This window comes from Rattus norvegicus, chromosome X, assembly GCF_021556685.1.
Source record: "Rattus norvegicus strain SHRSP/BbbUtx chromosome X, alternate assembly SHRSP_T2T, whole genome shotgun sequence".
NCBI classification, from domain to species: domain Eukaryota; kingdom Metazoa; phylum Chordata; class Mammalia; order Rodentia; family Muridae; genus Rattus; species Rattus norvegicus.
The window spans coordinates 81,313,402-81,332,298 of NC_141554.1; positions in this window are offsets into that span (position 1 = coordinate 81,313,402).

The following is an 18,897-nucleotide window of genomic DNA, read 5'->3' on the forward strand; positions in this document are numbered from 1 at the left end:
CTCCTTGATCTGGCATGCTCCAGAAGGCCAATCAGGAAGGTTTACTCCTTATGTCCTCCCTCTTCCTGTTAACATTTGGGGGAGGGATGTCTTACAGGGTCTAGGTCTGACATTGACCAACGAGTACTCTCGACAAGCTGTCGAGATTATTAAGAGAATGGGCTACGAGGAAGGGAAGAGATTAGGAAAAAAGGAACAAGGAAAATTAGAACTGGTCCCACAAGAAGGTAATATAGGAAGGCAGGGCCTGGGTTTTTCCTAGGTGCCATTGAGGGTTCTATGCCCATACCCTGGCTCACGGAGGAGACAATATGGGTTCCTCAATGGCATCTATCCTCTGAAAAATTAGAAGCTGCCACTAAATTGGTTAATGAACAATTACAGCTTGGTCATTTAGAACCGTCCATTTCACCATGGAATACTCCTATTTTTGTGATAAAGAAAAAATCAGGAAAATGGAGACTTCTCCATGATTTGAGAGCCATTAATGCACAGATGCGTTTATTTGGCTCGATCCAACGAGGCCTACCCTTACTCTCCGCCTTACCTAAGCAATGGAAGATAATAATTATAGACATTAAGGATTGTTTCTTTTCCATCCCCTTGTGTCCACAAGACAGACAGAGGTTTACATTTACTATACCAGCTATTAATCATCTTGAACCTGATAAGAGATTTCAGTGGAAGGTCCTGCCTCAAGGCATGGCCAATAGCCCCACTATTTGCCAACTATATGTGCAACGAGCCCTTGAACCTATAAGGAAACAATTTCCATCTTTGTTGCTGGCTCATTACATGGATGATATCTTAGTGTGTGATAAAGATTTAACAACCTTACAGACCTCATATCCCATCTTAATCAAAACATTGGGACAATGGGGACTACAAGTCGCTGCAGAAAAGGTTCAAATTACAGAAATTGGCTCATTTCTGGGATCGGTCATTTATCCTAAAAAAATAGTTCCCCAGAAATTAGAGATTCGCAGAGATCATTTACATACCTTAAATGATTTCCAAAAATTATTGGGAGATATAAATTGGCTGAGACCATTTTTAAAGGTTTCCTTTGCTGAGTTGAAACCTTTATTTGATATTTTGGAAGGGGACTCTCATATCTCCTCTCCGAGAGCATTGACGCCAGCCGCAAACCAGGCCTTACAAGTTGTAGAAAAAGCCTTACAGGATGCTCAATTGCAGCGCATTGATGAGACCAAGCCTTTTGACTTGTGTGTTTTCAAAACTATGCAATTGCCAACAGCTGTCTTGTGGCAGGATGGGCCTTTATTATGGATCCATCACAATGCATCTCCTGCTAAGATTATTGACTGGTATCCCGATGCGGTTGCTCAGCTTGCACTCCACGGGTTGAAGACAGCTATTACTCATTTTGGGAAAGAACCCAAAACCTTGATAGTACCATATACAGCCATTCAGGTTCAAACATTAGCTGCTACCTCAAATGCTTGGGCAGTGTTAGTTACTTCCTTTGCTAGACAGATTGATAATCATTATCCAAAACACCCGATCCTACAATTTGCTTTAAGCCAAGCCATTGTGTTCCCACACATAATGTCTCAGAAACCACTTGTTGATGGGGTTGTAGTGTATACAGATGGGTCAAAAACTGGTATAGGTGCTTATGTGGTCAATAATAAGGTAGTATCTAAGTAGTATAATGAAACCTCACCTCAAGTTGTAAAATGTTTAGTGGTGCTAGAGGTCCTCAAGACCTTCCCAGGCCCGCTTAACATTGTGTCAGATTCCTCTTATGTGGTTAATGCAGTTAAGGTTCTTGAGGTGGCTGGATTAATCAGGCCTTCCAGCAAACTTGCTCAAATTTTTCAACAAATTCAATCTACCCTTCTCAGCCGGAGATCCCCTGTATTCATAACACATATTAGAGCTCACTCGGGCCTTCCTGGGCCAATGTCCCGCAGAATTACCTAGCGGACAAAGCTACAAGAGTGATTACAGTTGCCTTGTCCCCTCAATTAGATGTAGCAAAAGAATTTCACAGACAATTTCATGTGACGGCTGAAACTTTACGCCACCGATTTGCTTTGACTAGAAAAGAAGCTAGAGAGATAGTTACCCAATGTCAAAATTGTTGTCACTTCCTGCCTGTATCACATGTGGGAGTTAACCCATGAGGAATCCGACCACTACAGGTTTGGCAAATGGATGTTACTCATATCCCTTCTTTTGGAAAACTTCAGTATCTGCATGTTTCTATTGATACATGCTCTGACATTATGTTTGCTACACCTCTAACAGGAGAAAAGGCCTCACATGCAATTCAACATTGCCTCGAGGCATGGAGCGCTTGGGGTAAACCCAAACTCCTTAAGACAGACAATGGACCAGCTTATACTTCTCAAAAATTTCAACAATTCTGCCACCAGATGGAGGTGACTCATCTGACTGGTCTCACGTATAATCCTCAGGGACAGGGCATTATAGAACATGCCCATCGCACTCTCAAATCCTATTTAATTAACAAAAAGGGGGAGTCGAGGAGGCTCTACCCTCAGTACCAAGAGTAGCTGTTTCCATGGCACTCTTCACCCTTAATTTTTTAAATCTTGATGCCTAAGGCCATACTGCAGCCGAACGTCATTATTCAGAGCCTGACAGACCAAAAGAGATGGTAAAATGGAAAGATGTTTTGACTGGTCTATGGAAAGGCCCAGATCCTATTTTAATAAGGTCCAGAGAGCGGTTTGTGTTTTCCTATAGGAAGAAGACAACCCATTCTGGCTACTGGAACGACTGACACAGAGAATTCTGACGCCTAGAAATGACTCCCGGATGGATCCCTTGGAAACTACCTCTAGCCCTCCCACTGCCTCTTTGGATTTGGATTCCTAGTACTTCTAAGAATGGGTGGGGGTGGCTCTGTTTTGTGCAGCCCAATGCTGTGGATTAGTATTCATGCTATGGTTGGTTTGCAAACTCAAATCTCAACAGAAACGTGACAAGGCCATTATCACTCAAGCACTTGTGGCCATTTGAACAAGGGGCCTCCCCTAAAATTTGGTTATCTATCTTCAAGAATTAGTCGGTATCTGAGTTCTCTGCTCTTGCACCCCATGGATCTGTGGATCCATTGCACTGGGATGAGAGAGACTCAATGATTCTTTGATCAGCCCTTCTACATCGCTGAGGTTTCCTCATTGCACGCGATAGGGTGATCACGATCTCCCCACTAACTCACCTTCTGGCTGGCCTCTTTTTAGAGTTCGCCCTAGGTCATTAACAGTTACTGTCACACAGCACTGCGGTATCCAGAGACAGGTAACTTTCCTCATGCACAGACCAATCTAAGACACAGGGCCCGGTGGCGATAGGGTTACCCTTCGACGGATAAGGCTGTGACATAGAGGAATGACCTAAGACAGGAGCCACAGCAGATGGACGTAACTACAGGGACCTAGACCGGCCTAGATAATAATTTACTGTTATTAATTAATAAAATGATAAGGGGGAGATGTAGAGGGCCGCAATAACATTCGCCACCACTAGATGGCGCTGGCTTCCACTGCGCCCCACGTGGAAGGCCGAGCTAGACAAGATGGCGCCAGCCTTCGCTGCGCCAGCCGACTTCCTTTCAGGAAGTTAACTGTGTGCGCATGTGCAAGAGTGCCTTCGTGCCAGGTCTTTGCCCACTCTGGGGCGTGCCTGATGAGATCATGAGTAAGCGACCAATCAGGTGTGGATGCGCCGCGCTAGGGTGTATATAAGCACGCCATGACGGTGCGTAGGGCTTCCTCCTTAAGATATCAATAAAGTTTGGTCACAGCTAGGATTCCTATGTCCACGCGTGTTTTCTTGCTGGCGAGAAGGAGCGCGAGGGACATAACCCAATCACAAAAAAATAAATGGTATGCATTCACTGATAAGTGGATATTGCCCAAAAGTTTGAATCACCCATGATACAATACACAGACCACATGAAGCTCAAGAAAAGGATGAACAAAGTGTGAATGCTTCACTCCTCCTTAAAAGGGGATACAAAATTATTCATAGGAGGGGATAGGGAGGCAAAGTTTGGAGCAGAGACTGAAGGAATGGTCATTCAGAGCCTGTCCCACACTTGCCCCATATATATATATATATATATATATATATATACAGTCACCAAGAGTAGATAAGATTGATAAAGCTAAGAAGTGCATGCTGAGAAGAACCAGGTATAGATGTCTCCTGAGAGACACAGCCAGAGTATGTCAAATACAGAGGCGAATGCTAGGAGCAGAGCACTGAAATGAGAATGTGACCCCTGTTGGAGGATTTAGAGAAAGAATTGAAAGAGCTGAAGGGGCTTGCAACCCAATAACAACAACAATGCCAACCAACCAGAGCTGCCCAGGGACCAAACCACTACCCAGTGACTATACATGGGCGGACCCATGTCTCCAACTGCATATGTAGCAAAGAATGGCCTTGCTGCACACCAATGTAAGGAGAAGCCCTTGGTCCTGCAAAGGTTGGATCTCCAGTTTAAGGGAATGTCAGGGGGGAAGGGGGGTGGATGCAGAGGGGAACACCCTTATAGAAGATGGGGACGGGGAGGGGATAGGGTCTTATGTCTGGGAAACTGGGAAAGGGAATAACATTTGAAATGTTAGTTTAAAAATACTCAATAAAAAAAGAAAAATTTAAGAAAAAAGACTGAGAACACCTGGGAACAGGCAGCTGGTTAGAGACAGGGACTCTTCCTTGCTTACATTGGATTTCTAAGTTGGAAATTTATGACTTCATTCAGATGTTAGGTTGGATTTTTATAAAATTCATCAAAACCTTTTTGATTTACACATTAAGAGATCTCTTCAGTCTGGATACTTCTATCATCTTTAGGATATTCATCATACTGACTTTACATTCTGGTAGACCAGAAACAGCAATGAGAGTGGAGTATAATTTTATGACCTAAGTATTAAAGAGCTTTGCAAGTTTTACTATTTTTTGCATTATTTAGTTTCAAAATATTATTCTACATTTACTGCCTACAATATTGATTTTCTCTGTGTTTCTCCTTTGTTTTTACTGATATTTCTGAATTTTCCCACCTATTTTTACTTAGACTTTTCTCACTCTCTTTATAAATTTTTAGTCTTACATGATAGGGACTAAAAATATTTCTACTATTTTTCCTGCTTGAAATAGTTCTTTCATCATGATCATACTCATCTTCCTGTTTCTTGTTCATATTTTCAGTTTCTGCTAATAACCATTTTACCACTATCTAGACACTATGAATTAATAGTTGTAGGAGAAAAAGGTATGACCTTTGATACAATTTATGAGTACTTTAGAATTTATTCTAGAAATATTTAGTTGTGAGTCAGGATTTTATTTTGAGGTAGTATGTACATTCTACAGAGTTGTGAAGGAAAAAAAAAAAAAAGAAAGTACCACTCGCTTCTCTCATTTTCCTGGGAAGTAACATCTTCCATAACTGTAGAGAATCATCACAAGGGAAGTGGGGATTATAGATACAGATTAAACATAGAACATTCTTTGCTTATTTCCTTGTTTCTCTTCTGTGTCCAAATCCTTACCTGTTCACCTATGCTAAACTTAAACAATAGTATTTTCTCCCTTTTATTTCCTGTATCTTTTCAAGACCATTACATTAAGATTATCCTCTTGTTTATAACTTTTTAAAGTTAACACTTATGCATGTTATTTCTCTGAAAAAACAGTTTGATGGCTGTATTAGTAATTTGTTTCTTTTTAGTGCTAAACAGTTTATCACAGTATGTTTTCTCAATGAAGTCTATCTTATAAATCTTTTTTTTTGTTTTTTTTTATTTTTTTTTTATTAACTTGAGTATTTCTTATATACATTTCGAGTGTTATTCCCTTTCCCGGTTTCCGGGCAAACATCCCCCTCCCCCCTCCCCTTCCTTATGGGTGTTCCCCTCCCAACCCTCCCCCCATTGCCGCCCTCCCCCCATAGACTAGTTCACTGGGGGTTCAGTCTTAGCAGGACCCAGGGCTTCCCCTTCCACTGGTGCTCTTACTAGGATATTCATTGCTACCTATGGGGTCAGAGTCCAGGGACAGTCCATGTATAGTCTTTAGGTAGTGGCTTAGTCCCTGGAAGCTCTGGTTACTTGGCATTGTTGTACTTTTGGGGTCTCGAGCCCCTTCAAGCTCTTCCAGTTCTTTCTCTGATTCCTTCAATAGGTGACCTATTCTCAGTTCAGTGGTTTGCTGCTGGCATTCGCCTCTATATTTGCTGTATTCTGGCTGTGTCTCTCAGGAGCGATCTACATCCGGCTCCTGTCGGTCTGCACTTCTTTGCTTCATCCATCTTGTCTAATTGGGTGGCTGTATATGTATGGGCCACCTGTGGGGCAGGCTCTGAATGGGTGTTCCTTCAGTCTCTGTTTTAATCTTTGCCTCTCCCTTCCCTGCCAAGGGTATTCTTTTTCCTCATTTAAAGAAGGAGTGAAGCATTCACATTTTGATCATCCGTCTTGAGTTTCGTTTGTTCTAGGGATCTAGGGTAATTCAAGCATTTGGGCTAATAGCCACTTATCAATGAGTGCATACCATGTATGTCTTTCTGTGATTGGGTTAGCTCACTCAGGATGATATTTTCCAGTTCCAACCATTTGCCTACGAATTTCATAAACTCGTTGTTTTTGATAGCTGAGTAATATTCCATTGTGTAGATGTACCACATTTTCTGTATCCATTCCTCTGTTGAAGGGCATCTGGGTTCTTTCCAGCTTCTGGCTATTATAAATAAGGCTGCGATGAACATAGTGGAGCACGTGTCTCTTTTATATGTTGAGGCATCTTTTGGGTATATGCCCAAGAGAGGTATAGCTGGATCCTCAGGCAGTTCAATGTCTAATTTTCTGAGGAACCTCCAGACTGATTTCCAGAATGGTTTTACCAGTCTGCAATCCCACCAACAATGGAGGAGTGTTCCTCTTTCTCCACATCCTCGCCAGCATCTGCTGTCACCTGAGTTTTTGATCTTAGCCAATCGCACTGGTGTGAGGTGAAATCTCAGGGTTGTTTTGATTTGCATTTCCCTTATGACTAAAGATGTTGAACATTTCTTTAGGTGTTTCTCAGCCATTCGGCATTCCTCAGCTGTGAATTCTTTGTTTAGCTCTGAACCCCATTTTTTAATAGGGTTATTTGTTTCCCTGCGGTCTAACTTCTTGAGTTCTTTGTATATTTTGGAAATAAGGCCTCTATCTGTTGTAGGATTGGTAAAGATCTTTTCCCAATCTGTTGGTTGCTGTTTTGTCCTAACCACAGTGTCCTTTGCCTTACAGAAGCTTTGCAGTTTTATGAGATCCCATTTGTCGATTCTTGATCTTAGAGCATAAGCCATTGGTGTTTTGTTCAGGAAATTTTTTCCAGTGCCCATGTGTTCCAGATGCTTCCCTAGTTTTTCTTCTATTAGTTTGAGTGTGTCTAAATCTTACTGGTTTATTTTTTTTTTATGACTCTCTTTGTCCAGTCTTATGTGAGTGCCCTCTTCTGGTCTCCACTGGATCCTCCACCCACATGGTATCCATAAATTCATTCAAGAACACACACACATACACATATATTCAATAAATAAATACATTTGTAAGAATACCTTAAAATTTTTGAATAAATTCCCTGGTATCATGATAAAAAAAGAATGTACAGTATTTTTCTTCTGTGTCTGTTTTGTTTTACTCAATACAATATGCTCCACTTCCATCCATTTTGTCATATGTAGAATATGTCATTCCTTATATGGCTGAGTAATATTTAATGATGTGCCTCTAATTCATTTTAATTATCCAGCCAGCCAGCCATAAACACTTTTGGAGTCTATATCTTGGTTACTATCCATAATGAAAGAATAAGTATAGACATCTAGGTATTTTTCTTGATATTATATCCTTTGGAATATACCAACAAATGGGATAGTTCAATCCTATGGAAAACCTATGTTTAGTTTGTTGAGGAAACACTGTATCATGCTTCATAATGGGTGGACTAATTTATAGTATATGAGGAGTACTCTTTACTCTCCATTTTAATTCACATTTTTTATTTAGCTTCTTTGACAATAGACATAGTACTTTGGGCAAGATATCTTATTTTGATTTTCAATATTGTTATTGATGCTTAATACACTATGCATAATTTCTTTTGAGAAATGTTTTGTTCCTTAAATATGCTCTTAGTTTTATCTTACAAATAGTTTATAACTATTTCCCCTTTTAACGTGTTATTTTGTTTAGAAATAATATGCATTCTCAGTCAGAAAGATACAGATAAGGGACATCTTTTCACCTAAGTGCCTGGCTGATGGAGGCTAATACTCAAATAAGAGCAATCTCCCAACAGAAGATTTCTTGTTAACATATTGGCTTATGCATTCCTCAAACATTGTCATCCTTGAATCTGAGGTCTTGGCCTCAGGTTACACATCAAATAACTTAAATGGAACCAGAAAATTGTAAGAGTGTAAGCTTAGGCAGATAGGTTATAAACCAAAGATACTACATATTGACAAAATTGTTTTAAGTATACCAGTGCTATTTTGTTTTCGTTGTTGTTGTTGGTGGTGATGGTGGTGGTAGTGGTGGCTTTTGTTATCCTGCCTACCTAGTGGAATTACAGATTTCCTGACAAGAGTCCAGAGGATTCAACGGCAGACAAGAACTTAATTCTAGTTGGAACTCTATGCTGCTCTCACACCTGAAACTGCCATTACATCTTTAGCGTAGGAATCAGGACTTAATGGTTTATCTCAATTCAGCATTGCTCCCTTTATCATGGGGTAGCACCTAATGCTTGATCTATCCTGGTGAATAAACATTACCTTACTAAAGTCTTAAATTTTCCTCACCACTAACAGGCTTGGTTAGTAGACTACTTAGTTATCTGCTCCTTTAGCTAAATTCCACTTGTGTGACTTAATGTGTTCTAAGCAAATCAATTAGTAAGTCCTTTACTATGTCAGTTTTATTACTTCAAGTTTCTTCTACATCAATATCTCCATTTTATTGGTCGGTTCCTTTACTAAGAAGTTCTTTGGTAGGCTATGATGCCATTCGTCCATTTTTACTTGTGCCTATACTTTGGGGATCCTATCGAAAACTTAATTGTCTGTATCAATGTCTTCTAATGCTTAGATTTGCTTCTTACAGTACTTTTAGATCTTTCAGTCATTTGATCTAGGTGTCTACTTTTAGTTTAGTAACATGTTGTGTTGAGTATGTGGTATATGTGTATACCCAGAAGGTACATCTTGATCAAGTGTTGCAATACTGCTTTTTTATTTTGAAATTTTATGTTGTCATATATATTTTATAATTTTAATAGTTCTGTGAGGAATATCGCTAGTATTTTTGTACAAGTAGCAATAAATCTGTAAGGTGTTTGTTTAATATGAAGATTTAATATTGTGATGTTTTACAATGCACAAGTATATTAAACCTTTATTTGTTTATGTTCTATAATCCCTTAAAATGGTGTTAAACTTCCTTCATTTCAACTTATTTTTTTATTTTATTTTTCTTGGATATTTTGTGCATTTAACTTTCAAATGTTATTTGCTTTTCCCCCTCCCCCATACCCCTCCCCACTCACCTGGCTTCTATGACAATGCTCCCACTCCCACCCAACCGCTCTTACCTCAATGCCCTGGCATTCCCCTTGCTGCTACATATAACCTTAAGAATTTTACTTCATAATTTAATTATTAGATTCTTCATTACAGGGATATAAATATGATATTGGTTTTCCTAGGTCCATTCTTTATCCTGCAAATATACTGAACTCATTATTCAGTTGTACAAAACTTTTTGTATGGTTATTACTCATTGTTTTGTTTTTGTTTTGTTTTGTTTTGTTTTGTTTTAAGATATAGTCCCTCTTGTACTGCAACTCTCAATGGAGTTTAGATTGACCTAAAACTATAGATTCCTCTATATAAGCTTCTTAAATATTGGAATTATATATCTTGAAAGAACAATTTCACTTTCATGTGGGAACTCAAGGAAAACCAGAATAGCTAAACCAATCAAAGACTTCAATAAAAGATTTTCTGGAAGTATTAACATTCCTGTTCTCAAGCTATATTACAGCTAATAAATGCTGCATGGTATTTGTATATGAACAGGCAGGGTGGAATCAAATCAAAGACACTGAAATAAACCCATATACCTATCAATACTTGATTTTTGACAAAGTAGACAAAACCATAAAAGGGAAAAAGAAAGCCTCTTCAACAAGTGGTTATGGCCTAACTGGAAGTCTCCATGTAGAAGAATGCAAATATATCCATATCTATTATAGATCTTTATTAGCACAAAACTTTGGTCCAAGTCAATCAAAGACCTCAATGAAAAACCAGATGCACTAAATCCAAAAGAACAGAAAGTGGGGAATACCCTTGAATTCATTGGTACAAGAGACAGCTTCCTGAATAGAATGCCAATGGTTCAGGCTCTAAGATCAACAATTGATAAATTAGACCTCATAGAACTGAAAAGCTTTTGTAAGGCAAAGTACACAGTTAAAGGACAAAATGGCAGCCTAGAGATGGAGAAATGATATTTACCAACACTACATCAGAAAGAGGATTAATATCTAAAATGTATAAGGAACTCAAGAAACTAGAAATGAACTAGTCACATAACTGAATTTAAAAAATATGGTATGGAACTTAACAGAGAATTCTCAACAGAGAAATATTGAATGGCTGAGAAGCACTTAAAGAAATGTCCAATGTCCTTAGTCTTCAGGTACATAAAAATCAAAAGGATGCTGAGATTCCATCTTAACACCAGTCAGAATGGCTAAATTCAAAACCTCAAATTATAACACATCCTGATGAGGATGTGAAGAACAGAGAATATTCCTCCTTTGCTTGTGGGAGTGTTGTACAACACCTCTGGAAATCAATTTGGCAGTTTCTCAGAAAACTGGGAACAGCTCTATCCCAAGACCCAACCATATCACTCTTGAGCATATACCCCCAAATTCACCATTATACCACAGGACTCTTGCTCAACCGTGTTCATAGCAGCTTTATTCATAATAGCCAGAAATCCAGAGATCTCCCAACTGAAGAATGGATGAAGAATATATGGTACATCTACACAATGATATACTATTCAAGGAAAAGGAAAGAACTTGAGACTATTACCCTGAGTGAGGTAACCCAGAGTCAGAAAGACATGTATGGTATGTAGCCAGTATAAGAGGTCATTAGCCATAATGTGCAAGGATAATCATGCTACAATCTACAGACTCAAAGAAGCTGGGTAATAAAAAAGGTCTGAAGGGAGGATGCATGAATGCCGCAGAAGGGAAGTTGACAAAGAGAGGGAACTGGGTAGGAGAGTAGGTGAGGAGGGGCATGGGGAAAGCAATCAGGTGTGGGGAGAATGGGAGTCGGAGAAGGCTGGGCATGAAAACGGTTATTGGGGAGGGGGCATCACTGGTGATTAGCTAGAGGTCTGGGATAAGAGAGAGGACACAGGGAGTCTGTGGGTGTGGCCCTAGCTTAGATTCCTACCAGAAGGGTATATAGATATTTAACTGGCAACCTACTGTAGCCAGGCAGGATTTCCAGAGGAGGAATGGGGTCTATCAAAGATCTACCCACAAAACCTTCAAACCAAAATTTCTCTTGGCTACAAGATATACAGGAATAAAGATGGAGCAGAGACTCGGGGACAATTACTGCCCTAACTTGAGACCCATTCCATATGAGAATGCCAATATCTGACACTATTAATGATCCTCTGCTGTGCTTGCAGACAGAAACCTAGCATAACATCTCCTGAGAGGTTTCATCCAGAAGTAGATAGAGGCAGATGCAAAGACCGACAGCCAAATGTCAGGTGGAGCCCAGGGAGTCTTGTGGAAGAGTGGGAGATAGAAGAGAGCAGGTTGGAGGGGTCAAGAACACCACAAGAAAACACACATTTTCAACCATCCTGGGAACATAGGGACTCACAGTGACTTGGTAACCAACCAGGGAGCATATAGGTGCTGTATCTAGACCCCCTACATATTTGTAACAAATGTACAGCTTGGTTTTCATGTGGTTCCCCTAACAAATGAAACTGAGAGATTGTCTTGGTCTGTGAACTGGGATTGGATCCCTTTCCTCACTGCTTGGACTGCCTGGTTGGGCCTAAGTGGGAGAGGATGTACCTAGACCTCTTGGGACTAGATGCCCCAGAGTGAAGTGGTGCCCAAGGGGTCCTCCCCTACTCCTCAGAGAAGGGGGACAATGGAGGGACAGACTTGTGGGGGTGGGATCAGGAGTAAAAGAGGAAGGGTCCTGTAATTGGGACATAGGGTGAATTTTAGAATGAATAGACAAAAAGAAAAATAATACTGCATATGATATCAATGTGTCAAATCTTATGGATACTGCCATCCACATGTCATATATAATGTAATATCTGGAGACTTTCATCAAGCAAGAATACTTAATTTCATTTGATAATATAATGAGAATTATATGAATTTTTCATTCTGATTAGTGTTTTATCAAGGTCTTTCTGCAATCTTCACTGTTAAGTGATTTCTTTATAGATTATAAGTTTTAGTTATGTGCTTCAGTTTTTTTCAAGAAAATGACACATCTCATCTTTTTTCTAATTTTATTTAATATTTTCCTACACTCCAGATTTTATCCCCCTCCCTGTCCACCCTTTGACTCCCCAACATCCCATACCTACTCAACACCCTCCACCCCTTATCCATTAGTGTTGTGGTAAAAATTAAAAATGGATCAGTGGCTATAGGTATTCATGCATTCCCACTCTGCATGGATCGACGTGAGCCACATGCTCCACTCCGGCTGTCTCTCTACCAGCCTCTTTCTCCCACTGTCCCCTTGGCCAGTTGTTACCATGCCTGACACATACATCTCATTCCACCAAGCATTCTAGCATGGAACCAGGTCACGCTAGCCCAGGGCATTCTATAACCTAGTACAGCTTCCAGAACTAAGACAGGATGTCTCTCTACCCACTGGGAACTTTGCTGATATCCGGTAAAATCAAAGTTCTAGAAACTTGTAGTTTCACAATTAGATTTATATGTTAAATTCTCAATGTACAATACATCCACAGAATAAATTCACTATCAATTAATAAAGATAGAAACCGCCCACCTAGACAAGATAAAAATTGAACTAAACCACCTGGATCGGAATTATACTCCTCCTCTGTCTCCATCTTCCTTTTCTCTCTCTCCTCAACTTTTCGCTGCCTACCCTTTCTTCTCATCAAATGATAGGCTTTGCCTGGTCCTGGACCTGCCTTGCTGCATACACACTAGGATGTCTCCACCTCTCATATCCCAAACGGCAGACCCCTCCACTCCCTGGGGCTTCCAATCTCTTCAGAAATATGTGCATCTTCTTTGACTGAACCCAGACCCTGCAGTCTTCTGAATTTTTGTTTCAAAATATATCACCTATTTTTCTTTGGATTTATTCAGAGATTCTATTTCTTATACTTTTTAACTTTTTATTGGATATTTTCTTTATTTACATTTCAAATGTCATCCCCTTTCCTGGTTTCCCCTCCAGAAACACACTATCGCACTCCCACTTTCCCTGCTTCTATGACCATGTTCCTTCACCCAAAAAAACCATTCCCTCCTGCCTCCCTGCCCTGGCATTCCCCTACACTGAAGCATCAAGCCTACACAGGACCAAGGGCCTCTCCTCCAATCGGTGCCCCACAAGGCCATCCTCTACTACATATGCTGCGGGAGCTGTATGTCCTTCCATGTGTAGTCTTTGGTTGGTGGTTTAGTTCCTGGGAGCTCTGGGGAGTCGGGTTGATTGATAGTGTTGTTCTTCCTATGGGGTTGCAAACCTGTTCAGTTCCTTCAATACTTTCCCTAACTCCTCCATTGGGGACCCTGCTCTGAGTCCAATGGTTGGCTGCAAGAAACCTTTGTATTTCTCAGGCTCTGGCAGAGCCTCGCAGGAGACAGCTATCTCAGGCTCCACTCAGAATGCACTTCTTGGCATCCAAAATAGTGTCTAGGTTTGGTGACTGTATATGGAATGCATCTCCAGGTGTGTCAGTCTCATGATGGCCTTTCCTTCATTCTCCACTCCACATATTATCTCTGTATTTCCTCCTGTGAGAAATTTGTTCCCACTGCTAAGAAGGACTGAAGCATCCACACTTTGGTTGTCCTTCTTCTTGAGCGTCATGTGGTCTGTGAATTGTATCTTGGGTATTCTGAGCTTTGGGGCTAATATCCACTTATGAGTAAGCACATATCTTGTATGTATATTTCACACAGGAAAATATTTCAAGTTCTATCCATTTGCCTAAGAGAAGTCAATGTTTTTAATAGCCGATTGGTACACCATTGTGTAGATGTACCATATTTTCTGTATCCATTCCTCTGTTGAAGGACATCTGGGTTTTTTCCAGCTATTGACTATTATAAGGAAGGATGCTATAAACATAGTGGAGCATGTGTCCTTGTTATATGTTGGAACAACTTTTGGGTATATACCCAAGAGTGCCATAGCTAGGTCCTCAGGTAGTACTGTGTCCAATTTTCTGAGGAACTGCCAGACTGATTTCCAGAATGGTTGTACCAACTTTCAATCTCACCAACAGTGGAGGAATATTCATTTCTCAACATCTTCTCCAGCATCTGCTGTCACATGAGCTTTTGAACATAGCAATTCTGACAGGTATGAGAAGGAACCTCAGGGTGGTTTTGATTTGCAATTTCTGATGACTAAGGATGTTTAACATTTCTTTAAGTGCTCCTTAGGGGTCCTTCGGTATTTCTCAGTTGAGAATTCTTTTTTTAGCTCTGCCCCCTTTTTTATTTATTATTTCTTTATTGGATATTTTTATTTATTTGCATTTCAAGTGTTTCCCTTATATAAACCCACTATAACATTTGCCTCCCCTTTTTCTATGAGGGTGTTCCCCCACCCATCTACCCACCCTTTCCCAAGTTCCCAACTGACATTCCCCTACACTGGGAATCCATCCTTGACAAAACCAAGGGATTCTACTCCTATTGGTGCCTAACAAGGCCATCCTCTGCTACATATGCAGCTGGAGCCACGGCTCACTCCATGTGTACAAATTGAAGAGTGCTTTAGTCCCTGGGAGCTCTGGTTGGTTGGCCTTGTTGTTGCAAACCCCTTCAGCTCCTTCAAACCTTTCTCTAACTCCTCCAATGGGGACCCTGTTCTCAGTTCAATGGTTTGTTGTTAGCATTGCCTCTGTATTTTCCATGCTCTGGCATAGCCTCTCAGGAGACAGCTGTATCAGGCTCTTGTCAGCATGCACTTCCTAGTATCAGCAAAATTGTCTATTTTTGGTGGATATATATATATGGGTTGCTTTGAATGGCCATTCCTTCAGTCTCTGCTCAAAACTTTGTCTCCATATATCCTCCTATGATCAGTTTTGCATCTACACTTTGGTTGTCCTTCTTCTTGAGCCTCATGTACTCTGTGGATTCTATCTTGGTTGATCTGAGCTTTTTGGCTAATATCCACTTATCAGTGAGTACATAAAAATGTGGGGTTTTTTTATGATTGGGTTACCTCACCCTCACACAGGATGACATTTTCTAGTTCCATCCATTTGCCTATGAATTTCATGTAATCATTGGTTTTAATAGCTGAGAAGTACCCCATTGTTTAACTGTATCACTTTACTGTATCTATTCCTCTGTTGAGGGATATTTCCATCTTCTGAGATCTTCTTTGATTTCTTTCCCAGAGACTTGAAGTTCTTGTTTGGTTACAGTCACACAAAGGTATTTTATATTATTTGTGCCTATTGTAAATGGTGCCATTTCCCTAATTTCCCTCTCAATCTGTTTATCCTTTGAGTAGTGGAAGGCTACTGATTTGTTTGAGTTAATTTTATATCCAGCCAATTTGATGAAGTTATTTATCAGCTGTACGAATTCTCTAGTGGAATTTTAGGGGGTCACATAAGTATACTATCATATCATCTGCAAATAAAGCTATTTTGATTTCTTCCTTTCCAATTTGTATCTCTTTGACCTCCTTTTGTTGTCTAATTACCCTGGCTAGGTCTTTGAGTACTATATTGAATATGTAGTGAGAGAGTAGACAGCCTTTTCTAGTCCCTGATTTTAGTGGGATTGCTTCAAGTTTTTGTCCATTTATTTGATGTTGGCTACTGGTTTGCTGTATATTGCTTTTATTTTGTTTAGGTATGAGCCTTGCATTGCTGATCTCTCCAGGACTTTTATCATGAAGGTGTGTTGAATTTTGTCAAATGCTTTCTCAACATCTAATGAGATAAGTATATGGTTTTTCTCTTTGAATTGGTTTATTTAGTGGCTTATGATGATGGATTTACATATATTAAAACATTTCTGCATCCCTGGGATGAGCTGATTTGATCATTATGGATTATTATTTTGATATGTTCTTGGATTCAGTTTTCTGGAATTTTAGTATTTTTGCATTTGATGTCCATAAGGAAAATTGGTCTGAAGTTCTCTTTCTTTGTTTTGTGCATTTGGTGTCTTGATTGTTATGTTATGGGAGGAATTATTTTTTGGTCCATTCTATTTGGAGTTCTGTAGGTTTCTTGTATGTTTATGGGCATCTCTTTCTTTAAGTTAGGAAAGTTTTCTTCTATAATTTTTTGAAGATATTTGTTGCAGTAAATATAAAAATTGAATATACCATCCCAAGATAGTGCTGGCTCCAGTGGGCTACATGGCATCTGTAAGGTATCATTGTCTCCGTCAACAAAGCATCTCTCCACCTAAGCTCTCAATCTCCATCCCACGGTACTGCTGGCTGTTATCTGAGCCCAGTAGCAGCAGCCCTCTTGTAACTTTATAATCTATTCCCCAATTCGGGTCTCTGCCATTCCAGTTGCATACAAATCCCCCTATTTGGTACTATCTTACTTTGGACTCTGCTCACATTCCCAGCATCTGCCCCCTAATAATTATAGTCACAACTCCCACTTACCCATTAAAATCAAAACACCAAAAGCTTATAATTTATCAATCAGATTTAAATTCTCAATCCACAAAATGTCCTCATAATAAACTTACAACCAATTGATAATGATATAAACTCCACATCTAGATAAGACAAATTGTCCTGTAAACTTCATTCCCTTAAGAAATATTCATAACTACCTGTAGCCATTTAAGGCCACACAGATTTGAGTCATATTTCCTTGCCTCCACTTTGGTTCTTCTCCTGTTTCTTCTTGGTTCTTCTCCTGTTTCTTCTCTCTCCTGCCTTACAAAAACTCTGTCTCTGACTTGCTTTTTCACTGCCCAAACACAGGCCTTGCCTTATCTTGTGCTTGTCTTCACTTGCATAAAGACAACAATCTATAGATATTTCCTGGTGCTTTAAGTTGGGAACCTTCATTCTCTTCTATACCTTAGATTTGGTCTTCTTATTGTGTCCTGGCTTTCCTGGATGTTTTGGTTAGTAGCCTTTTGTATTTTGCTTTTTTTTTATTGTGTCAGTGTTTTCTATGGTATCTTCTGAACCTGAGATTCTCTCTTCTATCTCTTGTATTCTGTTGGTGATACTTGCATCTATGACTCCTGATCTCTTTCCAGGTTTTCTATCTTCAGGGTTGTCTTCTTTTGTCATTACTTTATTGTTTCATTTCCATTTTTAGATCGTGACTGTTTTTGTTCAATTCCTTAACCTGTTTGGTTGTATTTTCCTCTAATTATTTAAGGACATTTTCCTCTTTAAGGACTTCTACCTGTTTACCTGTGTTGTCCTGTTTTTCTTTAAAGGAGTTATTTATGTCCTTCCTAAAGTCCTGTATCATCATCATAAGATGTGATTTTTAAATCCAAATCTTGCTTTTCCAGTATGATGTGGTTACAAGGACATGCTGTAGTGGGAGAGCTGGGTTCTGATGATGACCAGGAGCCTTGGTTTCTTTTGCTCATGTTCTTGTACTTGCCTCTAGCAATCTGATTATCTCTAGTGCTACCTGCTTTTGTTATCTCTGACTGGAGCCTCTCTTTCCTGTGATCCTGGTTTTCTCAGAACTCCTCAGAGTCCAGCTCTCTCTGAGATCCTGTGATTCTGGGATTCTGAGATCCTGGTTGTGTCAGAGATCCAGGGAGTCAAACTGTCTCTAGAATCCTGAAATTCTGGTGTGACCAAGATCCTGAGACCCTGTTATGTCAGAGCTCCTTGGAGTCAAGCTTCCTTAGGATGCTGTAGGAGTGGGTCTGGAGTCAGACCCCTTGGTTTGCTCTGGGCACAAGTGCAAGCTGGAAGGAACCAATGGCTCTGGATGGATGGAAATTTGTATGTCTCTGGTTCCCATGGGGGTCCCAGTTATGCTGAGTGTTGGGAAATATTTTGTGGCCTCATCTGTAATCTTGAGTGTGTCAGAGCTCCAGTGCTCCTAGATATCTTAGGAGTTGACCCTCATCTGTGATCCTGTTATCCTGTGATCCTAAGCATTTCAGAGTACCTGGGAGTCAGGCTCCCTCTGGATTTGGTAAGAGTGGATGCAGAGCCACCACCCTATGTTTGCTCCAGGTCCAGGTTCAAACTGGAAGGAACCCATTGGGGTAGATATTGTAGTCTCTCCTATGATCCTGGTCATTTCAGAGCACCTTGGAATCAGGCTCGTAAGCGTGGGTGCAGAACCAGTGCCCCAGGTCTGCTCTGGTTGTAGGTTCCAACTGGAAGGAACCCATGCCACTGTGATCCTAGGTGTGTTAGGGTACCTGGGAGTGGGACTTCCTCTGGGTGTTGTGGGAATGGGTGTGGAGCCATTGCCCAAGGTCGACTTAGGGAACAGGTTCAGTCTGGAAGGAATTTGTACCACTGTCTGGGCAAGGTTTTCTTCATCCATGGATCGTGGGGGAACCAGTTACTCC